The following is a 25,471-nucleotide window of genomic DNA, read 5'->3' as shown; positions in this document are numbered from 1 at the left end:
GCTCCAGCTCCCCTTTGTCTAGTTTTATTAAAACACTGTAGAAAACAAAAATAAAATAAGTTGTTTTGGAATACCTTTACTGCCTTAAAGTAAAGAAGAAAAAGGTAATAGTTAGAATATGGATAGATTACATATGAAATGTCAATTTGATATTTGAAATTGAAATTTGATATTATTTTTGTCATAATTCTCACACATAAACTAAAGTTGCATTGACAAAATCATATTTAGATTTGTATTATTTTGTATAATATATAATATATTTTATCTATTATACCGGTATATTTAATTGTATTTTATATAGCCTATAATTATTATTTTACTATTATTGAATAAAAGCATATATATATATATATATATATATATATATATATATATATATATATATATATATATATATACCTAGAGTGTAGAGATTTGGAATGCTATGAGAGACTTTTTTTTATTGCACTTTTATTTATTTTTATTTATCTTAGTTTTTTTTTTTTTTTTTTTTGTGTGTGTACTAAGTGAGTCTAGTATTCCAGCTGGTTCTGCTCCAGTCTGCTTACATTTGCGCTGTAGAAAATGCTTGACAGCTGGACAAGTTAGACAATTTTTCTGATACTTTATCCTGTCTCATTACCGTCCTGGCAAGATCTGGCAGAATATACTATAACTTCCCACACAATTTACTTCTCAAATCTCGACTACTACTCTCTCTCTCTCTCTCTCTCTCTCTCTGCAGCAGGGAACAGAAACTGCAGTGCTCAGTGTACATGAGTCATTCGGCATCCAGCGCTGCTCTTCCCGCGTTCAGCAACACACTCCAGTCTAAGCTGTGGATTAAACTCCGAGAGCCCTGACTGCACGTTCTGCAGGGCCTCAGCTCAAGTTCTCTAAAATGAGTGTGTCACATTCGCATGAGATTTATTTCAGTGCAGATGCATCAAAGAGTTTGCTCCAAGTGTTCATAGACGCTCTCCGTCTCCTTAGCTCAGGTCTTAAAACTGGAAGACAGTGTAGTTTTAATATTCCTGCAGCCGCTTGGCTTTGCCTTCGCTCTGACATTTTAATCGCTGGGAGGGAGTTAGAGTTGTGTGCGTATGTTTGTGCTGGATTTAGCTTGGCTCTCTTAAAGGAATAGTGCACCCACAAAATATTTTTATTTATTTACTCACATGCTGTTTCTAACCTATATAACCTTCTTTTCTTTTCTTTTTCTTTGCGGGAAGAAAAGTGATGACGAATTGTTAGCTAAGAGGCTTTAAAGATTCAAAGAGGATGCAAAAAGTGGTAATATTGTATACAAATATTGTATACAAAGTGAAATTATAAGTTTGCATGAATTAATACTTTGAAATTTAAAGTTAAAATTCGCCGATTTTAATCCCGCTTGTATTGTTACAATGTCGGCAGTGTATGTAAATGAACACTTACTCGTTCTCTGAGAAATTCCCGCTAAATGTGAGTTCTTTGAATTCTTGCACCTGGGAACAATACAAGTCGACACCAATCTGACTAAAAGTTTGCTAAGAGGTTTCCTACTAAAGCAGGGAGGTATTTTACTCTGGTAAGCCTATCCTTAGCAGACTGGTGGTTGTGGCCTTGGACGGCAACATGCCCAGTGCATTATGGGTGTTGAAGTTTTTCTACTTATTTGGTAAAAGGGAAGACAACAGCCTTTTTTTCTCTGTTTTTCTAATCAGGTAGCACCGATTTAAGGGCTCATGATCTGCATTTTTATTTTATTTTTATTTTTTATGTTCTCTGAGGTCCACTTATAATGTCAAGATTTTTCAATGCAAAGACTGTGTTTTTCCACAGCTTGGCACTTCTAAACATCTTGTAATCCTCAGTGGCGTCTCTATGGTTTTGTTGCTGTGGTATTCCTGTGTTTGCATCTGTCTCCTTTTTACTACTACATGCCATAATGCGAATCAGTGGGCGGGGCTAAAGAGGCAATGATGCAGAAGTAGGCATGTATCTTGTTCTATGGAGGCAGACTTGCATCACACTATGACATCATAATGTGACGCATTCCGAATCGAGTCGTTTTCTGAGCTTGGAACGAGAAAGTTTTGAGTTCTAAACATTAACAGAATGTTTTTATAGCACAATGACCTCTTACATGTCAAAAGACAATTTTTTTTTGTTTTCAATTCATGATGTGTATGCATCCAAGTTTTACCCATGCCTAATATAAAGTGGGACCTAATAAGTATCACAATATTCCATAAAACCAATAAAAATAAAAATAAAAACAAGAATTATTTATTTTGATTGACTTGAACTGCTCACTTGATGTGAAGATTATCAGTGAAAAATGACTTCAACTTGGGTTTGTTTTTCACACACAAAAAAAATATAATTTGTCTTGGAAGCTATAGGTATAGATATATGGGAATATGATATATGTATCCCATCATGTGGGACCATGGTGTTTTTTGAAGCTTGAAAGTCAAGCCCTATTCATTGTAAGTGCAAGAAAAGAACGACTAGCACAATTCTTCAAAATTTCTCCTTTTGTGAAGAATATTTGGAATGATATGAGAGTGAGTGAATGATAACAGAATTAGTATTTTCGTGTGCATTCTCCCTTTAAAGAGATGGTAAAAGAAGAAGAGTGGTGTTGTGTGTTGAGGTGACACATGTGATGCTGTGGGCGTCGCTTTGAGGAAGTGACTTCAGAGAGTTCTGGTCCATTTGCAGGCTTGGCACTCGCTGTTAATGCAATGGACTGGAGGGATGACCTTGTTGGGCAATGTGGCGGTGTACAGGCTTCTTGGTGTGCAGACACATCGCAAAAAAACAAAAAAACAAAACCAAAAAAAAAATGGTAGCATTCCCTCACCATCAATAACAATTACAAAGCTGAGGGGCTGTCGGCTCCTGTAGGATATAATAACACAGAAGATGACATGCCCTGAGCACCAGTGAGACCCCTTTTCTCTGTCGCCATGAGAGAATGTGACTACATGAGAAGTTCTACCATCATGAATCAGACTTTCAGAATGCAACATGTCCACTCAAAAGGCCAAATAATATTTGTTTTACCTTAACTCTCTCCCACACATTTACAATATTGGTCAACATTTTGAAATAATTAAGTTTTTTTTAAAAAATATGTTTTAAAAGAATGCTGCATTTATTTGATGAAAAAATACAGTAGGAACAGTAATATTGTGAAATATTATTACAATTTAAACGAACTGTTCTCTATTTTAATACATTGTAAAAAAAAAAAAAAAAAAATCTGTGATCAAAGCTGAATTTTCAGCATCATTACTCCAGTCTTCAGTGTCACATGATCCTTCAGAAATCATTATAATATGATGATTCGCTGTATTCAAAAATTAATATTCTAATATTGCTGATTTGATTATTATTAGAGTTGAAAACACTGCTTCATAATTTTTTTGTGGAAACCGTTGTACACTCCCATTCAAAATTAACAAAAAAATTTAATAAATAAATACTTTTATTCAGCAAGTATGCATGAAAGTGATCAAACATTACTGTAAAGACATTCATAATATTGCAAATTTCAAATGCTATTCCAAATTAATGTTTTCTACAAAAGCACTAAGCAGCAAAAACTGCTTTCAACATTAATAATAATAATAACTATTGTTTATAATGTATCATCAATAATCAGCATTTTAACAAATCAGCAACAAGACATCACCCCCCCCCCCCCCCCCCCAAAAAAAAAAAAGAAAAATAAATAAAAGCTCGTATTTTATATAAAACTGGACCATACCATAATAAGGCAGATTTGTGAAAAGAAAAATAGCAACAACATTATATAATGTAAAACATATATAAAATAACATTTCCAAAAGATGAAGAGGATGACAAAAAAATAAGGTTAAATGTCCAGAAAGTTACACAGTTACATTGTTCCTTGTAATATAATAGGGCGAAGACAAGGTTCCAAAGCGTCCAGATATGGGGTCGACTTTGTAAAACTGGCCTGTTTTTCCATGTAATACATAGGTAAGGCGCTCCGGGGGAATCAACTCGTGCCATCCTTTTTAAAGGATGGAGATTTATCACTGATCCAATTAAGCAAAATATTTTTCCTGGCAGCAAAGGATAGAATATTATACAGTTTCTTATTAGCAGATGAAGTAATGCATCTATTAGGTATACCCAGCACCAGTGAGACTGGGTCAAAATCTAACTGAATATTAAAGATCCTTTCCATCTCCCCTAGCACCAGAAACCAATACCTTTGCAGTCTGTTACATGACCACAGACAATGTGTTAAAGTACCTATTTCAATTTTACATTTTAAACACATATGCGATAAAGAGGAGTTGAAAAAATGCCTGCGTTTAGGGGAAACATGGAGTCTAAATCAGAATATTTGATTTCTGAAGGATACAATTCAGCTTTGATTAGAGGAATAAATTACATTTTACAATATATTCACATAGAAAACATCTATTTTAAGTTGTTGGTTTTTTTAATATATTATTTGTTTATTGCTGTCTCTACTATATTCTTGTAAATGCAGCCTTGGTGAGCAGAAGCGGAAAAAAATGTAAAAAAAAATATTTGGATAATATTATTATTATTATTATTAATATTACAAAATTTGACAGATGTATACAGCATCTTACATGCACAGCTTAAAGAGATAGTTAAACCCAAAATTTAAATCGTCATCCATTATTCACCCTCATGTCCTTCCAAACCTGAATGACTTTCTTTCTTCTGTGAAACACATAAGAAGGTATTCTAAAAAATGTGTGCTTTAATGTACGTATAAAAGCCAGCGAGGTGCAAAGCATTCTTCAACGTCTTCTTTTGTGTTCCACCGAAGACAGAACGTCATACAGGTTCAGAAATGCACAAGATGAGTAAATGAATCTCACTCACACCCCTAGGGTGCATCTGAAAGTACCTGTTATTTGCACATTATTGTTCCTTGGCTGTTTGCCATTATGGCCAATCTGAATAATATGGGGTAATTATCTAATTAACATTTCTTATCTGATCCACATTACCTAAAGATGACATCAAAGTGTGATGGCAGTGTTGTGCAGTTAATAATTGAGGAGCACCTGACTGTGATTGTCTGAGCGTCAGGGTGTGTGTGTACGCTTTCTTCATCTGAACAGTGAGAGTGATGCTGTGAGGCCCCACGCGGAGCTGCGCCACAGGGCTGTGTCACGTTAACATCTGTCCTAACTCTCGAGAACACCGATGCGAATCCCACTCAGTCATTGTCTGAATGTGGTCGGTGTGTGGAAGTAGGTGTGTATGTATGTCTCTGTGGTGTAATACCGTATGCTTTTCAAACACGCTGAGAGGCTTTGTCAGCCATTGTGGTGCAGCATGTTATTGTTCCTCGACAAAAAAATCATTAGGGCTGACTTCTAATAGTCGAGGATTCGACGATTCGATTCGGAGAGGTCTGATTCGACTATGAACCTCATAGTCGAATACATGGGCGTCAGTTTGGTTTGAAATGTGCTGGGGACAGAGACGCATTCGCATTTTCAGAAGGGCTGGGTACCATTTTTATTTTATTTTTTCGCTTTCGCGCAGGTCATGTTTTGAAAGATGTCCTGTAGCTTACTAATGTAAATAAATAAAAATGTATTCAAAAACCTGCTTCACGTTTTCAGCAGGGCTGCGGAGCGGCTGTGAGTTGACTCCACACGGTTCTCATGTGCGTTAAAAAGCTTTACGTTGTTTAATGTACCTAAACAATGATTACCAAATTCCCCTCTCATGTTGCTCCTCATAACCACTGAAAATGGTAAAAAAAATCGAACCCAGAGTCCAATTATTATGGACGTTAACTGATATTAAACGTTTCTGCTTCACATTTTCAGCAGGGCTGCGGAGCGGCTGTGAGTTGACTCCACACGGTTCTCATGGGCGTGAAAAAGTTTTACGTTGTTTAATGTACCTAAACAACGATTACCAAATTTCCCTCTCATGTTGCTCCACATAACCACTGAAAATGGTCAAAAAATCTAACCCAGAGTCCAATTATTATGGACGTTATGTGATATTAAGCGTTTCTGCTTCACATTTTCAGCAGGGCAGCGGAGCGGCTGTGAGTTGACTCCACGCGGTTCTCATGGGCGTGAAAAAGCTTTACGTGGTTTAATGTACCTAAACAACCATCACCAAATTTCTCTCTCATATTGCTCCTCATGTTTATGAAATGTTATGATATATGTGTGATATATATGTGTTTTTTAGCTCTTTTGTTTGAAATGGAAAAAATCTAGCTGCTATCTAAAAAAAAAAAGAAAAAAAAAAAGGTTCGACTATCAGTCGACTACGGCAAAATCTAACGAATCAGATTCGACTATGAAAATCCTTAGTCGAAAACAGCCCTAAAAATCATTCAAAGTTTTTGTGCACTTGCAGACTAAGACTCTGCGGTATACCACTACTAGAAATGTACTGCAGTACAATATCATATTGATAGCGTTAGCGTTCACCTGTGAGATTTATTCAATCTAACCGTTTTTTAAACGTATGGACTGAAATTGGCATTATTGTAAGATTTTTACAGAAATTGGTGCATAGGCAAGCTCAAAAAGTGAAATAACAAATATCTTTGTTAATTATATATATATATTATTATTTTTTTTTATTAAATACATTTATTTAATAAAAACAAACTGCTTTTTTATGTTTCTAATAAGTAACTAGATAAGAACATTTGGGGTGTGAGAGTGTGTAGTTTATGTTGTAGAACAAAACATCCAAATATAGTCAACTTATTTTTACCTGGACTATATTACCTGGACCTGGATTTTTACCTTTACTATTTTACTCATAAATTGAAAAAGAAAAAAAAAACACATAGGAAAATCTCGAGAGAAACACTGGCAAATTGGTCTTCCGGGTTTTAAAAGTCATCGCTGCTCCGCTCTATTGTGTTGGACCTTTGAGTCAAAAAAGTTGGATCTTTCTCTCACTCTTTTTTTAGCACTATTTCTCTCTGTCAGCTTTTACTACCGCTGGCTCCTGACGTCTTTTGAGTTATCCTGCAGGGACGTCCTGTGAGACAGGACTCGGTCTCACCTCCATCAGGACATGATGCTTCTGTACTATACGTTTGGGTCCTGGCTCCTGTTTTCCTGCTGTCGACTTCGGCAGAAGCACGTGCTGGAATCCTTAGCAGACATTGCCAAGCTAATGAATAATTAAAGCAGAGTATCTGGCTTGCAGAAAGCTGCCAGTGTACACACACACACACACGCACACGCACACACACACACTACCATAACCAGCTCTGAGTCTCTCTAACGCAATACATCTCTACTTCTCTCATATATTCAAACTCAAACGTTGTAACGCTCGGACCGGGACGTGCCAGCGTCCGCTTTAGTCCTCGGCTGGGTTTGCAGAGGCATCGCTGTGACTGACGGCCCGGCGGAGGGGATGACCTTGAGAGTTGGAGTAGAGGTATACATTCATAGGCTTTGTAATGAAGATCTCAGACACTTCCCCCGCATGCGTGTGTTTGTGGGAGTTTGTGTCCACGTGTAAATGAAAGGCACATCCGTCAGCACGACTTCACACCCACACCAGAGGCTGACTTTCTCCCCCCCCCTCTCTCTCTCTCTCTCTCTCTCTCTCTCTCTCTCTGACTTTTACTTAAAAGTAGGTTAGGGCTGTCAATTTGGATTTATGTAAATTAGAAATGTCAATATACAGTGTATATATATATATATACACACACAAACTTTTAAGTTTGATGCGATTAATCTATTTGACAACGCTAATGTTATTGAATTATTAATCACGGTAACACTTGATTTCAATAGCCGTAATGAAGTCTTTTCAAGTAGCTTACGTCAACTTATTCTGCTAACCTTAACCTACCTTACAGAATATTAATACTCTAATGACAGTTAGTTGACATGATGCAGATATATATATATTTAATTTACTGATATTAAACTGATTTTGATTGGAAGGGCCACGTTCAAAGTCATTAAAATAAACCGGGGTCCGGGACCCTCATTGGGCCACAAGAGGGTGCTTGACTTTCCAAAAATGTATTTTTAGGCCTGTTAAAGGTAATGTGTAGAAAAGATCCACTGATGGCAAGCTTGTAGAACCCATGTGCAATTTATTACAAATAAAACAAAACATGAAACATAAAAAAAAACATTAAAAAACCAAGGCATGAACATGAACTTACACAACCATGATTACATGAATTAATACTTGACAAAGACGCATGGCAAACATGAGGGCTTAAATACACAGACTAATGACAAGACAAGGGACACCTGTGAACAATGAGACAATGAACCAATGACACATCAGACAAGGGAACACATGGCAGGATCACATGACTAACAGGGAATCACATGACAGACATGGAAACATGACATAAACAAACCCAAAACGTGTTAAAAGTATTACATTGTAAATGCATTTGCCAAATGTTTGGAGTCTGCATTTTTAAATAACTGAATGTTTATTTAGCGAGTATACATTAAATTGAGCAAAAGTGACAGTAAATACTTTTACAAAAATCAATTTCAAATAAATGTTCTATTGAACTTGCTATTCTTCAAAGAATCTTTTAAAAAAAATCAAAAAAAAAAAAGAAACATTTTATAATGTTTTCTGAAGGATCATGTGATACTGAAGACTGGAGTAATGATGCTGAAAATTCAGCTTTGATCACAGGAATAAATTACTTTAAAATATATTCAAATAGAAAACAGTTTTTTTTATCGTAATAATAGTTACTGTATTTTAAATTGCATAAATGCAGCCTTGATGAACTTTTGAATGATAGTGTATAATTTTGAAGTTTATGTTAATTGTACTCTAATATAAGTAGAACTAAGATATGTTGTCAGCTTAATGGAAAAGTAATTTTTTCTCCAGCTAATAATTATATTTTGTTGCTGTGCATTATTTTGTTACTGTACAAGATTTGAACAGTAACAATATGAAAGCCAATGGTTTGACTTTGGAAACAATATTTTGTCATAACTCAGTATAACATACAGTACAAACGGGCCTTTGTACTTTACATGTTATAGTTGCCAATATATTTCAAGCAAAGGGTCATTGTATTTTTGGGGTCCTTTTTTTGGCATTAAAAAACTAAAAAAAAAAAACCTGACTCCAAGTACATTTCTACAGAGTATTTCCTCAGAGGGAGATTTCGTCAGATACAGAGTTTTTTTCAGCAATATTGGTTTCAGCTATAGCTTAGAGAAACACACACACACACACAAACACTAATGCACTTAAGGACTAACACAAAAGCACATGTTCACAATCACACCATTTGTATGGATCATTTAACACACACACAGGGTGAAAGTGAGGAGACGCATTCACAGCACACACACACACACACACACACACAGCGCTTCTCCTAAGGGGGTTATGAAAGCACGGGTGTCTCGCGGGACAGCTTACACCCGTCTTCTCCGGTTCCTTCTGACTGGCCACTGACTGACGCCTCCTGCTCCTCCACCAGATTTGACATGCGCTCCGGCGTTCCTGCAGAAGAGTTCAAAGAATCCTCCTTTCCTCTTTCATGTCCTCCGGAGTCAGGATTTCTCTGTAGCACGGTTGTTAGAAAGCACATGTATGTAGGACACGCCAGAATGTATTGTTCATAATATCAGGTGACACACAGTGGTTGGTTGATTGCTATAAGGATCTGCATAACTGCATTTAGTTTCCTTTAAATTAATAAAGTCATTATTTACTGTACCTTACACCATTATGACTTTCTTTCTTTCATGAAACACAAATGTAATTTAAGTACTAGTCCCTTTTTTCTCTACAATAATAATAAATAAATAAAAAATCCCCAGAAATCTACCCTCAGAACTTGAATATAGTGGAGTCAGAACACTTTTTTGACATGGTGACTTTGTCAAAAACATTTCAGAAATGCAGTGAATCTTAAAAAATATCAAGCCTTGCATTAATGTTGTACGTTCTGGAAATACATCTAATCATGCTTAGCGATTTCTTTAACTGCATATTTTATAATTTTGTATAACTCTATATACTTATATATGTAAGTCAGTGTTATTTAAGTTTTATTATAATTTTGAATTAGCTTTTATTTTATATTTTTTTGTTTTCATGTTTATTTTTTTTTTGTCATTTCATTATGCGCTTTTATCATTGTATTCATTTATTTTTAAAATATTGCTTTATATTAATTTTATAGTAAAATATTAATTTAGTTTTATTTCAGTTTTAGTTTGATACTTATTTATTTCCAGGTAATAATTTTAGTGCTTCAACTTCAATGTATTGCCAACATTTCTAATTTTGATTTAGTTCAATTAGTTGTTCAGCTAATATTTAAATAATTTTTTAACAATAATAACCTTGATGCAAATAATAATAATAATAATACAAGTGGAAACAATGTAAATCTTAAAAAAATATAGAGTCTTGTGCTAATGTTTAACATGCAAGTTCTCAAACTAAATCAAAATATAATTACTAATTAAAGGCACACTGTGAAACTTTTCAACCTTCATAATATATTTCCAAGACCCTTGTGATGGTACATCGACTTACAATAGGTTGAATGACACGTCTGCCATAGCCTGACGGGGTCTGTATCGCTTTTACTGGCACTATGTAACTTCGGGGTTCGGGTAGTAACCTGAGCACAAAAAGAGCTACAAAATTCGACTGCTTTACGGCATACGTCACTTCCCCCAACACTTCGTCAAATTTGGACGTGAGAGGCCAAACAGCGTTTGGTTTCGGCTTTCGTGCGTATGTTTTTGTCATGGGGGCTGTTGTGTTTAGACCTGGCCACTTCATGCGTTTTCTCAGATCAGATAGCTATCCGATCGTGAAAAGACCAGGTGTAAATGCCCTCCGAAACGCATTCGAGACGGATTTGAATCCGATCGATCTAACCACTTCAGGAGGAGGTCTGGGCCGCATTCCAGACGAAACTGGACAAGTGTAAATGCATCTGGTTGTTGAAACCACATGTAAATTGTACTCCTCTCAAAAATGCTAAAAATAAAAACGTGTGAGAGCGTGTTATAGGCTATATGTTATAGCCAGATATGACGACGCTACTGGAACACGCATCACCGAGCAGCTGAGCATATTCATCAAGACAACGTGCAAACTATCGCAAATCAAAGTGAAAGTAAGTCGCAGACGCTTAACACACAATCATCATCATTAAAAGTAAAGAAACGAAATGATCTTACCAGGGCTGTTGCTGCTCTCTCTTATTGCGGTCTTTGATTTTGAAATTTTAGCTGATGATCAATAAAATGCAGCTCATATCTGTTGCTTTCGTGACGTGCACTCCATTAAATCTGCATATAGCGCGGGAATTGAAGATCGGATTTAAATCCGTTTCGCAAAAACACATCTATGTGACCAGGTGTAAAAGGAATTGTTTTGATAAATCAGATAGCTATCCGATCCTGGAAAACGCATGAAGTGGCCAGTAAATAAATCTCTTATTTGTAAACTTGTTTGCATTCTATGTTGTATGTTGTTGCGCTTGCTTGTAGTAGGCTATGTATGTTTATTATATGCTGTTCATTCATTTATTGCTGATAATTAGACCAGTCCAATAATTTCCACATATAGCTAGCTTTCGATTATCAGAGCTTGCTAACAAACACTCGTTTCACTTACGTGTTTTTTGCGTTATGTTTTATTGCCTAGCTTGCCTCACGAACTAGTTTGCGAGCTGAACTCAGGTGTTGTTAGGTGTATTTATCACGTAGTCCTGAGGGATATCAGACGACGCTGTTGACGTTGATTCTTGCGATTATCATGAGAACAGTTTTTAATATCTCACATAATTATCAGGACATAAATAAGCCTAACGTAGAGGTTGTAAATAGTGTAAACGAGCACAATTTGCAAACTATTATGATAAATTGCAATAATCATGTCTTCGGAGTCTATCTGTGCCTATTCCATGCCCGATGCAGGTACCGGTGTACAGGGTGGAGGGGTATTTACGACAGTGCAAGTATTCCATAGCGACTCTAGGGGTCGCTGTTTGACAAAAACACAATTCCTTCACAGTGTGCCTTTAATTAACTTTTTTCTATAATAATTAGGGCTGTCAAAAGATTAATCGCGATTAATCGCATCCAAGATAAAAGTTTGTGTTTAAATAATATATGTGTGTGTACTGTGTATAATTAAATTTGTATATATAAATACACACACATGCTTGTATATATTTAAGAAAAATGTGTAATTTTTGTATAAAGAAAATTATATTTATATATAATATAAATAATATATAAATATATACAGTATATGTATGCAAATATTTCTTAAATATATACATGCATGTGTGTGTATTTATATATACAAAATAATTATACACAGTACACATATACTGCTACTTATAATAATATTAATAATACAAGTAGAAACAGAGTGAATCTGTAAGTATGATGCTTGCATTAACAAAATACTTTATCATCGCCTGTAAGTATGAAGCTTGCTGTTTGACAAAAACGCAATTCCTTCACAGTGTGCCTTTAATTAACTTTTTTCTATAATAATTATATTTATTTTTATCATATAATTAAATGACATATTAAATATACTGCTACTTATAATAATATTAATAATACAAGTAGAAACAGAGTGAATCTGTAAGTATGAAGCTTGCATTAACTATAGTATCAGCGCAGATGTCGTGTGGAAACCTGTGTTGGTGATTTGTGCAACCAGATAAATCAAACAAAGTTCTATAAATAACAGATGCACAGCAGGTTACGTTATTCTCCAGCTCTTAAAGAGAAATGTCAATACATGCACGCATTCGGAGATATGCATTGTGTTTCATTGTCTTTGAGTTCCAGCCTCCAACTTCCTCCAACTGCTTTCCCAGTTTCCCACAGTGCATAAACCTTTTTTTATGACTGTGCCTCCCCACGCCTTCTCCTTAATACATCTTCTTGTTTTATGACATGGAGAATGTATTATACATGCAACAAAATGAGAGAGTCAGTCATGCTTTTAGTCCATGTCCTCCTCAGGAGAACAAGTACTATCTCTGTGTTTCAGGCAGAGGCTGTTGGGAGACTTTCCATTCTCTCCTGCTATCTGAGCGCCACAGCACGGCCCGTCCCGATGTTGTTCTCTTGTACCTAGTCTCATGCTGGCTGCCATTTTCCTCTGACACCACATATATGTCCCTGGACCTCGTGACATAATCTCAGCAAATCTGTATCCTCTTCAGCACATACTAGGATCCCAAGGTTGCAGGAACAAATAACATTGAGAAGCACACAGTAATGCTGATTAAAGCAACTGAAATTTGACATAAACCAGTCCAATAAACACATTGTAAAAAAATGATCGTGATTTTAACAGTAAAAGACAGTGAAAAACTGTTAATTGGTTAACAGAAAGTTTCCTTACTATATACGGTAAATAACTGTGACGGTAAATAACAGTTTTTGGAAGTGACAAATCATTGTATAATTTACAGTAAAAAAAAAAACATAAATTGACATTCCCACAATTCCCTGCGTGACACTTCACATTTGATGTATTGTTGTTGAAATAACTGTTTCTTCAAAGTTTCCTTAGGTTTTTTTTCTAATCAGTTATGTACATTAGGGTTTTATGTTACATTTCATGTGTTAATGTTAAAATTTCATGTGTGTTACCATGATGGTGTTTTATATTTGTGTGAATGACACTGTGCAGCTTCGATATATACTAGTATTACCTTTCTTGTGGAAGAACTGTTTGTGATGAGCTTTGATTGATCACGTGACTCTCATTACTGCTGTGATTGTTGGTTGTCAGTGGTACAAAACAGAAATTAATACTTCAATAGGTCGGTAAATTAACATTACATCAGATAAAGAAATACGGTAAATTTTATTACTGTAAATTTTAAGTTAAGTCTGTAAAACCTAAAATGTTGCTACCATATTTCTTATGGGAAATTTCTGGCAACCATAGCTGCCAGTTTGTTTGTTTTTTTGTTTTTTTTTACGGATTTTTTGTTTTTGTTTTTTACAGTGCATTTGAATCTCCTAAAGTATTGTATTTGAATCTCCTCAAAAGGGTTACTTTGGGATTACAATCTTTCAGCCTCTAACATGCAGCAGTGTTTATTTACTTGGTACGCAGAGTAAGAGGCGATGATAAAGTACCTTTTCTCCAATTCCTTTTCTCTTTCTTTGTAAATGTATATATTTTTTGGCCAGGTCCCATTTTATTCCCTCGTAGACACTGGCATTAATCTCTGCAGTCCGCCGCCTGTGACCCCCCAAAGATCTGAGTTGGGAATAGGAATCCTGGAGAAACAGGGCTTTCCTGCACTAAGAGTGTTTGGACGCTGTCCGTGGTGCTGATCGCCATTTCTAGTTGGTTTCCCATTGCAGTCACAAGAGATTTTGCAAGTGATATTTTGATAGTACAGCATGATATACACTACTTTTCAAAAGTTTGAGGTTGATTTATTTTTATTTTTTTGTTGTTGAAAAAATGTTTCTTATGCTCACAATGGCTGCATTTATTTGATCGAGAATACAGTAAAAACAGTAAAATTGTGAAATAGTATTTCAATTTTAAATAACTACTTTCTGTTTGAATGTTTTGTAAAATTTTATTATTTCCTGTGATCATTACTCCAGTCTTCAGTGTCACATGATCCTTCAGAAATCATACTAATATACTAATTTTCTGCTCAAGAAACATTTCTGATTATTATCTATTCTTGAATATCAATGAATAAAGTATAAAAGAACAGTATTTATTAGAAATAAACATTTGTAACAATTTTAATGTCTTTACTGTCACTTTTGATCAATTGAATGCATCCTTGATGAATAAAAATGTTAATTTCTCTAAACAAAATGATATGCACCTGATTTGTCTGTATTCAAGGAATTTTCCTCAAATAACAGCATTCGTGGTATAACATTGATTACAAAAAAGTGCTTCTATAAAATTAAAAGCTGTTATGCATGTAAAGTTATGAATTTTAATGACCTTTACTGCTTTAAATCTATGCATTTTAATAACCTTTAATAACAAGGGGCAAGTTAGAATATATTTATTTTCTGGTATTAAACATTGTCACAAATGTTGTTTATTTATCAAGACTAATATTGTGCAGATATTCCCCTGATATGCTTTGTTGGAAATGGATCGTCTCTGTGGATGTCGCCCTACATTTCTAAAGCTTAATTTCAATTGCAAACTAATACTATTTCTAAGATGGAAAAGGCTTCCGCTCAGCTTTGCACAAATGGGATTCTTTTTTTTTTCTTTTTTTTCTTATTCTTTTTTTTTTTACATATTGTTATCTATACCTTTACCATTAAGCTCTGCTAGGAATAAATTCATGTCAAATTTATTTGACATGGAGATTTAAGGAATGCTTTAGTGGCCAACCTAATTGCATACAGAGATTTCCAATTTGGCATGAACCTTCTGAGTGCTGTAAGATGGACTCAACTCAAGCATGCCAGGAGAGGCAGACAGAAGATAATTGAGACGGTTCGCCTGCATTGGAGGCTCAAAATGACATTAGAAGGAGAGGAGGCAGGAGAATCGAGCACAGATGTGGAGAGCTTCAGTGAAAGGAGAGAAAACCTCTTGAGAATGCCTGAGAATTCAAACAGGAAGCAACAAAGAAACAAGCAGAGGTTGCCGTTTTAATGCACAGGAGATGGTGAAAGTAGAAGAACCTGAAGGATGAAAAATGTTGGATAGCAGGGGGCCGACGTTTCTCTGACAACTATCCACTTTTGGGTTCGGCATCCTTAGACATGTGAATGGTAAACAGGCACACAACGGAAAATGTAGACTAAGCTGAGGAATTTTATGTGATGGCAATTTTTATTCATTTTAAAACTCACCAAGCAACAAATGTGAGAGGTGCATAAATAAACCATGACATTAGTTAGAATTAAAGTGCACAAATCAAATGACCAAATATTTTATTACTTAAAAAAATGTTTTTATTAAGACAATGGGATTTTCCAGTGACTCTTTAAGTGAGTCATCGAATCATTCAGTCAGATGATTCGTTCAAAAACCCTGATTCATTCAGGAACAAAAGAAGTGTCTGCATTCATGAGTGAGTCGTTGAATCATTAACTTATCCGATTCGTTCAAAAACTGTGATTTCAGTATCATTAAGATACTATACTTATTATATATTTTTTTATTATTTTGAATTAGTTTTTTAATTTTATATTTTGTTTTCATTTTAAAAGTTTAGTAATTTTGTTATATTTTTTGTCATTTTTAGTAGTTTTATTTATTTTATTTCAGTTTTAATTTGAGGTATTTTTGAAAATTAAGTTAAACTAAATGAAAACAAGCAATGTTGCCTTTGCAACTAGCTGAAATTTCCAGTTAATTTCAGTTCAGTTATTTTATTTCAGTTTAATTTTATTTCAAGTAATACATTTATGGTTTTAGTTTTAAAAAAAAGATTTATTCAGGAATGAAACCCTGCTATTGTTGCTTGGAAAAACGTAAGCATTAATTCTGTTTTGGTCAGTTTGGCGCAGTTATGCGTTCTGAATACCATCATGGTTGTGATTAACTGTAGATATTCAGACAAAAGTACTCTTTTTCTTGTGATATTGCTTAAAAGTTTAATTATTAGTCTTGTCAGCAGCCGTTTGAGAGTCAGTGATTGTCACATGATCACCTCAGTACCTCAGGGTATTTTCAAGAGTTCATCTTAGCCTGAGATTTGTTCAAAGATGCTGAAAGATGAACATGCAGGAGCCTTTGAACACAGTTGTCCATCATTAACATTCATGCTGCTGTAGACATCAAGGTCTTCGTACAGCACTCAATAACTGCAGTGAAAAATGTCATTCCTGGGGTCCATGATCAGACTCGATATCCTTCATTTCCATTCCCTTATCCCATGCCTCATGATATTAATTCAGTGCTGCGATGTCGCATAGGCACTGAATATTTCATATAACGCACAGGATGTCATGAACTAAATGATTTTTGGAATGTAATATGAATCTTTGAACTGGCCTATAAACCAGTTTTAAAGTTGTCAGTTGTGAAAATGACGTGATCTAGGGCCTTAGTATGCGCCATTGTAAACAAATGCAATTGTTATCCTCATTTTCATCTACTTTTAACTCAATATGGCGTCTAACCTGACAAGGTCGAGGTCTGTAAGGTCTATAAAGTGTCATTTTTAACATCAATTATTGCATTAGCTAACATGAACTAACAATGAACAATATATTTGTAATGCATTAATGTTAGTAAAATCGAATTGTTCATTGTTTGTTCATGTACAATTCAATTCAATGCATTAGTGAATGTTGAAATTACCTTGGATCTAAGAATAAATGCTGGGGGGGAAAAAATGATGTAGAAACAAATGAAACCTTATTGTAAAGTGTTACTCGTGGTCTGTTGTGGTCTAATTGAATCTTGAATTGAAATTGTCAGATTTTTTTGTCTCTCTGACAGAAAAACCTTTTTAAACTATTTTAAGAGTGAACTTTTAGATCTAGCTAAATGTTCTCTGAGAGCCGCCGGCTCTGTTTTTGCCCACCTCGGCACAGTTGCTATGTCTGACTCGCTAATGTTGAATTATGGTCATTTTCATATTTGAAAGAGCCATTAGCTAAGGTTTTCACATTGAACAAAAGGTTGTGGTAATTGGATAAATCGTGGTCAGATCAACCCACATTTGCACTGGGCTAATAAAGTCCCAAAAAAAAAAAAATAGCAAATTGTAAATTTTACAAATCAAACAGTGATTCTAGCATTTATCACTTTAGGATGAACAACATATCAATTTCCATTTTAGCAAGGGTCAAACATAATCTACGGATGATGGTTTCATTTAATCAGAAACGATACTCCATCCTCATAATTAGGAAATAGAAAAATGTTTGCTGTTCCGCCACTCTCAGACCAGCAACAATAATTAATAACCCGAGTTAATTAATTACACCTACACAGAGCGCAGAAAGCACCTCAATTAGGAAGAGGAGGTAAGCGAGGGCGTCCTTACCGGAGCCAGATCAGACGACAGCTGGAATCGTTCTTGATGAGAATGGAAGGAAATGGCACTGTGCTGAAGATGGGCCGCTGATTGTGGGACACATTAGTTTGCAGTCTGTCTCCTTTAGCCCACACCTGCGAGAACAGCCCTCCCATACCAGAGCAGGCCCGCGATCAATACACAATCCGGCCGCCGCTGATCTTTAGGTTCCGCTGATGACATTAAAGGAGCAAGGTCAGATTTCCATCAAAGTTTATGAAAGCATTCGCTGAGCTTATTTCTATACAGCTGCCCGGCGGGTTGCGGGGGACGGGAGGTGGGGGCGAGGGCGAATAATGAACATATTCATAGTGTCCGGTCACATCTTTCATCTTTTGTTCGGATTTATTTACAAGAGCAATCTTACCTTTGGTTCCTGTGATCTGACGAGGCGGATGATCAAAGTGTGCAAAGCTTTGGTTTAGCCATGATGGATTGGAATAGATTAGAGTGATGTACTATTTGATGCATGCTCTCTATAATCCTACCAAGGTCCTGTGTGGATATAAGACACAAACAATCAACCACAATAGGCTTTCATTTCTGTCCATTATGCCCTCCCATTCGCAACCTTTGACACGCCGCATTGTCCATGGCTTCTCCTATCAAGCCGGCAACATTGAAGTTAGATAGTTCAGAGAGGTGCATTTGCTCTAAATTAGGTCATTTCGAAAGCGTTTCGACCCCTAAAGACCGCCGAGATGATCAATTGTCAGTCAGGGCATCTTAGCGTGAACCGTGAATTGGCCTTTTTTTCTAAACATTAGCTTGTGATATGAATCATCTTGTGGTGCTCTCCTCCAAAACACCAATACTTTACCAAAGGCCTTGATGGTTTTGGTCAGGCTTTAAGTGACCCCTTTATTTTTCTCTTTCCAGTTTGTTGTATCATCCGTCTAAATAATAAAGTATGATTGAAAGTATGCCCGCTAGGCCTCTTTCTTTGTTTTCCCACCCCACTTTGTCTGCTACGCCTGTAAAAAAAATGTATCTAGGGACAACTGTGGAGAAAATAGTGTCAGAGAGAAGCTCGACTGAAAATGTACACCCTTCATCTCAGCTGTATGACTGAGAGTCCAGCGGGAGACTGAAATCCGTCCAATCTAGCCATGCAGCCGTAATTGTGATAATGAAAGAGAATATCTCCATTATTCCTCTTCCAGAACCGAACAGCGAGATCAACACACTCATTGCTGCTTGCTGGTAGATGGAAATGGGTTTAAGGATCTTATTATTCCTGAGGGATTGTAAGTGGACCGGCTCCTTGCTTCTCTGCCCCGAAAGGGGAATAATTTATACGCAAGAGAGCACTGAGGCGAGGTCGCAACACATTGTAATAAAGCCAGCCCTTCGGCTTCAGTCTTGGGCTGTATTGAAACCAAATTGGGATGCTAATGCGGAGGGCAGCGGCGGGTCTCTCGGGTCGGTCGCCTCTGGAAAGCTCAGAGTTGTATTCTGCTCGTCATAAGCTGCCGGATAACAAACTCTTCCTCCGGAGGAATGAGATGTTTGTTTTTCTCACATGGCGTCGTCATGTTGAAGTCGAGTCTTCTTGGACCTTGTCGCACAAATGGCTGGAGGACATCTTCAAGCTCTCTGCTGAAGCTCCATGTGCTGATGGGAGAAGACAGCTGTTTGTGAAAATTGCCGTCTCAATTTTAGCACGCATGAGTAGTTTTTCAGAGGACACTTGGGTAATTAGAAAAAAATGATCAAATCTGTGATATCAGCTTTACATTTTAAATGTGTTACCATGACAGTGGCAGAGAGGGCTCATCTCATCACACAATTTAATGTGACTGTGGACTCTAAGAACAATCTTGTTAGCATGTCTATTTTGTCATTGTGCTTGTGTATTTTTTATGTAAAAGAAAAATGCTGAATTCAATGTTATATTCAATCTGCCCTTCGACTGAAAATTGCATCAGTATTAAGTCATAAGTCTGAGTTGTGTTGCGGTAAAAATATCAACAGGTCGCTCCAGAAGCTCACATAGTGCAACCATTTGAAGTCATCGACGCACACCTAAAATGGTGCCCCTAATTGTCCAAAATATGTATGAAACGATGTGTTTTTTTTCAATAACTTGAATCTTTCATGGGTTTTCTACAACATATTTCAATAAGAGACATCATTTACGCTATATTAAGCCATACAAGTCACTTTAAAAGAATCCAAAAGTATAATAATGTGGTGCTTGGATTACATCACTGAATACGTTTTTATGAATTAATTTGTGACTGTAATGGAATACATTTTTAAAATCAACCCTCCCAACCAATAATCTATATCCACTAGTTTATTGCTAGTTTATATAGAAACATTGCGCTGATTCTCTATTTAAAGATGAAAAAAGAATAAGCCATTTCCTTTGCTGTCCACCCACCTAGAAACTGGAGATTTCTGCTTTCCATTTGGTCCTCAAAAAAAAAACAAAAAAAAAACATCTAAAAGTACATCCAGCTTTTAGAAGTGCAATCGATAGACCACATATTTGCTAGTACAAAAGATGGAAGATTGAGGTTAGGAAATGCCCTGTCACTCTTGAGTGGGATCTGCAGGTCGAGTCCCAGCGCAGAGGGACGGTGATGAATGGCCAGTCCAAACTGAGGTCTGCTGATAAGAGAACCAGACAATTCTACAGTTCTTCCAACCTGAAGATGTATACCGAAGTGAACCTCCAAACCAAAGGATACAAGCATAGCCTCAATTTTCTGTAAACCCTTGGAACGTCTCCAACTTCTACATTTCAAGGTTTTTAAATCTACGAGTTGTCCTCAATGTTGATGAAATATTCATTTAAAAATCTGTTCTCTGAAAAATTTCTGCCTTGAAAGTCACTAAGATTTTCTGTGTTGAATCCTTAAAGTGTTTCAGCAGCTCAAGCTAACTTGCTAAAGAAAATAAATGCCAGAGGGACTGCGCGCATGAATACCGCCGCCACAGATAATGAACCTTGCAATGTATAGCGTTGGCTGAGTTTCTCAAAATTGTTTAATTTTACATGACTACACGCTTGCCCCCAAAATACGTTATTGCTAACATTTTCTGTGCTTTGCATCTTGACGGGGAAGAACCGATGCCTTTGTGAGATCACTAGAAAAGATGAAAGAGTAGTGTTTCTGGCACTTTCTCATTACAGCCCTTGTGAGCGCTTCTTAGCCACTCAGAGCTGTGAACTTGCTGTTCTCTGTATGGATATGGATTTATACAGATTGCTTGAATGATACATTCATTTGAATATGAGACCTGGTTTTATCCGAATCGTTTACATGTTAGACATTCTACTTACTATAATTAAAGTCCCCCTGTGGTGAAAGTAGTTCATAAGTCTATGAGGTGTTTTTAATATGCTTTAAGACAAACATGTGTCAATTCATAAGTCAACACCATGGCTGAGTATTTTCACACTTCTCGACAGTCTCAAAAACACGGTTTGCAATCGCTGGTGTTTCTGACATCACAAACAACCTTGTGACCAATCAGATCGTGTGATCGTCAACGAGTGGATCTCTGAGCTGAGTGAGTGAGTGAGTGGAGGCAGGGCTTATTTGCATATTAATAGAACCTAAAAGAGGCTAGGGTATTGAGTTACATTCAAGCTATTTTAAGACACAATTTTTTTTTTTTTCAAGGAAAATACATTTAAATATGTCATTCTGGTGACCAAAGATTTAGTAGCCTTACTTACTGTAGCATCTACATGTCAGCTTACTCTCATTAGAGTATTTGTAGACTGTTAGGGTTCAGGTTAGTAGAATAAGTTGACAAGAGTTACAGTATAGTCAGGATAATGTCTGTTGGGGAGCAGCAAAATAAAATGTTCGCAGATATTATAATATTATGACGACTGCTGGTTGACATAGTTACTCATAGTTTGTAGAAAGTCTAAAGTGGAGTATCGAATCAGTCAGAGAGCTCCACGAGTAAAGACTGCTTAGAGGCGATTTCTAAGTGAAGCTGACACTGAGTCTGACGGTGACACTGGTTTGAAGGGCAGCGCTGATCTTTTACAGAAACTCTTTAGAGGCTGAAGAGAGGATGGTGATGGTCCAGTGAAGCTTAGATGTTATCCCGCTGTCACTGATCTCAGACCCCTGGAGAAGGCCAGACTCTCCCCGGGGCGGGTCTGTGTCACACTGACTTATCAGCAAGATTACTGGAAGATTTGTAACCTTTGCTTGAATCATCATGGAATTCTGTCGGATGGCTTAGGCTTTATGCAAATATGAAGCAGGGGAGAGACAGTTTGCACTTTTGTAATGAGTAAGCATTTTCAAAAAATGGGAATATGGACAGAAAATTACTTCTGAAAGCCAGTTTTTTAATCTATCTATCTATCTATCTATCTATCTATCTATCTATCTATCTATCTATCTATCTATCTATCTATCTATCTATCTATCTATCTATCTATCTATCTATCTATCTATCTATCTATCTATCTATCTATCTATCTATCTATCTATCTATCTATCTGTCTGTCTGTCTGTCTGTCTGTCTGTCTGTCTGTCTGTCTGTCTGTCTGTCTGTCTGTCTGTCTGTCTGTCTGTCTGTCTGTCTGTCTGTCTGTCTGTCTATCTATCTATCTATCTATCTATATGTCTGTCTGTCTGTCTGTCTGTCTGTCTGTCTCAAATTGCAAGGCACGACTGATCACATGATCCCAATATGACATCTCTCATTAAGACATGAGGATGAGCTGGAATGAAGAAAAAAAAAAAATGAGTACACCTTTAAAAACATACTGTGTCCAGGCTTCTAATGTATTGTGACCAATATAGAGACACTCACTTAAAATGACAGAGCATGGAACGGACAGTTGGCTGGTTTTTGTTGTCTTTTCCGCTGATGTACCGGATCTCTCATTTTCGTTTCATTGATATTCCCGTCGGCCTCAATGACAAACGCGAGTGATCCATCACCACTCCAAATGGCAAAATTGACAGCCCTCAAGGGCTTTGAATGCCTGTTCTGCTGACACAAGATTATCACATTTATCCTTTTTTATTTAATCCCTCCAATGTGACGCTTTCTCATATCCAATGCGGTGTTGGCGGTTGGATGCTTGTTCCTGAAACTCTCATTTCTCAGATGTGAATGTCAGCAGGTTATAATCAACACGATGAGCATGAAGAGAGATGTTCTCATACTTCTGTGCTTCTTTTTGTGCAATTTACAAACCAACCATCAGCACCAAGATCTTTAAATTATCCAGCTATAACATCCTGAGATCAGGGGTCGCCGTCTTGACAAGCGAAGGGAGTGTTCGTCTTTTAATTCATCCTGACATAGCGGTAATTAGGGATATTAACTAAGAGGAGTTGCCAAGTGAAGAAGTAAGGACATGGATATGATTCTGTTCAGCGTTTGGAGTGTGTGTCTCATGTCTTTTTCCATGAGTCCAGTGTATTGAAATCATAATGTAGCTCATTATGTCTTATATGTTCATTTAAAGACATATTGGCGTTTTATGATATTTATGTCAGTCATTAAAAAACACTAGCTGCGTTATGGATTATATTCTACATGTTCGAAGCTCCAGACATCATTACGAGGGAGACTTTTAGCTAGAAATCCATAACTTGCTGAGCATGTGTGAACACTTAAATAATTACAAATGTACTAAGCAAACCAAAGCCTCAGGGAGAACAGCTAGTTACATCATCAAATATTGATTTAAAAGATGATGTATTAACATTTTGGCAAATAATTAATGTAGTTGCATCAGAACCATTTTATTTTCCTTTGTGTGGTTAATGTTCTTGCTGTATTGTTTGATGTAATGAAGTAATTAATCTTGCTCGATAGATCCGCTGTTTGTTACTATTCTTGGCATGATCGATAGTAATTCATAAAATCTAGAAAAATTTGCAGTTTCATATTTTATATTCGCTGTGCTCAGTACAGTCTGGTTTCCTTTATAATGCTCGTTGGGTCTTCAGAAATAAAGACACAATAAGACGTCCAGTTTAAGGTCTATAAACAAAAGCATGAAAAGCTTAAGTAGGCCTCTGTTGTTAGAATTGTTTGTCTAAACCTTCTAAAAGTCATCAGTGAATTCATGGCCTCCTGCTAGCGGGACGTGTGCCGCCCAAGCTGTGTGTTACAGCACAATCGATGTACCTGTCTCTTTATTTCCTAAACTAGTCCCTGGGCCACATTCATTTCTAAGTGCTACCGCTCTGCCCTTGGTTCGGATCCAACCAGGACATAAAGCATGAATTGGTGATTAAATAACAAATAATTCAAATACAAATGTTGTGCTTTTGCACCCATAGCCCTTGGCTTGTCAGCATAATTTTTGTTCACTATGAATTATGAGGAAAAGCTAGTTTGCATTCTTGAATGTATGGTGAATAACTGGTCTGACTCAAGATTGAGAAATCTTCCCGTGCCAAGACTTTCTCAGTCAATAAATGAATAATAAATAATAAAATAAAATAAATAATAAAAAAAGTGTCATTCAGAACAGAAGTTTGGGGTAAGATTTGTGAGTGTGTTGCCAGCAGCCATATCACCCTGTAGCCCAAGACTGGTTGCCCACTGAAGCTAAGCAGGGCTGAGCCTGGTTAGTACCTGGATGGGAGACCTCCTGAGAAAAACCAGGTTGCTGCTGGAAGAGGTGTTAGTGAGGCCAGCAGGGGGTGCTCACCCTGTGGTCTGTGTGGGTCCTAACGCCCCAGTGTAGTGACGGGGACACTATACTGTCAAAGAGCACCGTCCTTCGGATGAGACGTAAAACCGAGGTCCTGACTCTCTGTGGTCATTAAAAATCCCATGGCATTTCTCGTAAAGAGTAGGGGTGTAACCCCGGTGTCCTGGCCACATTCCACACATTGCCCCTTACCAATCATGGCCTCCTAATAATCCCCTTACATTGAATTGGCTCCATCACTCTCTCTCCTCTCTCCACCTATAGCTGGTGTGTGGTGAGCGCACTGGCGCCGTTGTTCTGTGGCTGCCGTCGCATCATCCAAGTGGATGCTGCACACTGGTGGTGGTTGAGGAGAGACCCCTGATATGATTGTAAAGTGCTTTGGGTGTACAGTAGTACATATGAAAGCGCTATATAAATGCCTCATTAATTTATTTTATTTTATTTTTCTTTTTTAAAGAAGTTAATACTTTAATTCAGCAAGGGCAAATGAAATTGATCAAAAGTGACAGTGAATACATTTATAATGTTAAAGGGGTGGTATAATGCCCTTTTCAGAAGATGTAAAATAAATCTCTGATGTCCCCAGTGTGTGTATGTGAAGTTTTAGCTCAAAATACCCCACAGATATTTTTATATAGCATGTTAAAATTATCCATTTTTGAGAGTTAGCAAAAATGCACCGTTTTGTCTCTGTTCCTTTAAATGCAAATGAGCTGCTGCTCCCGTCACAGGGGGCGGAGCTTCAAGAGCTTGTGTCCTTTTACCTCACACACACATGCACTGAACAT

The 25,471-nt window shown here is 36.7% G+C and overlaps 1 protein-coding gene across 1 annotated transcript in view; it reads left to right on the top strand.

The window, feature by feature from the left end:
• csmd3b (CUB and Sushi multiple domains 3b) overlaps positions 1 to 25,471 on the top strand; it is a 455,685-nt gene that overhangs the window by 111,977 nt on the left and 318,237 nt on the right. The window lies entirely within an intron of this gene.

The sequence above is a fragment of the Scardinius erythrophthalmus genome (assembly GCF_964197995.2).
Source record: "Scardinius erythrophthalmus genome assembly, chromosome: 10".
Taxonomy (NCBI): Eukaryota; Metazoa; Chordata; class Actinopteri; order Cypriniformes; family Leuciscidae; genus Scardinius; species Scardinius erythrophthalmus.
The sequence above is the reverse complement of the archived record's forward strand: the minus strand, read 5'-3'. Positions and strand labels throughout refer to the sequence as shown.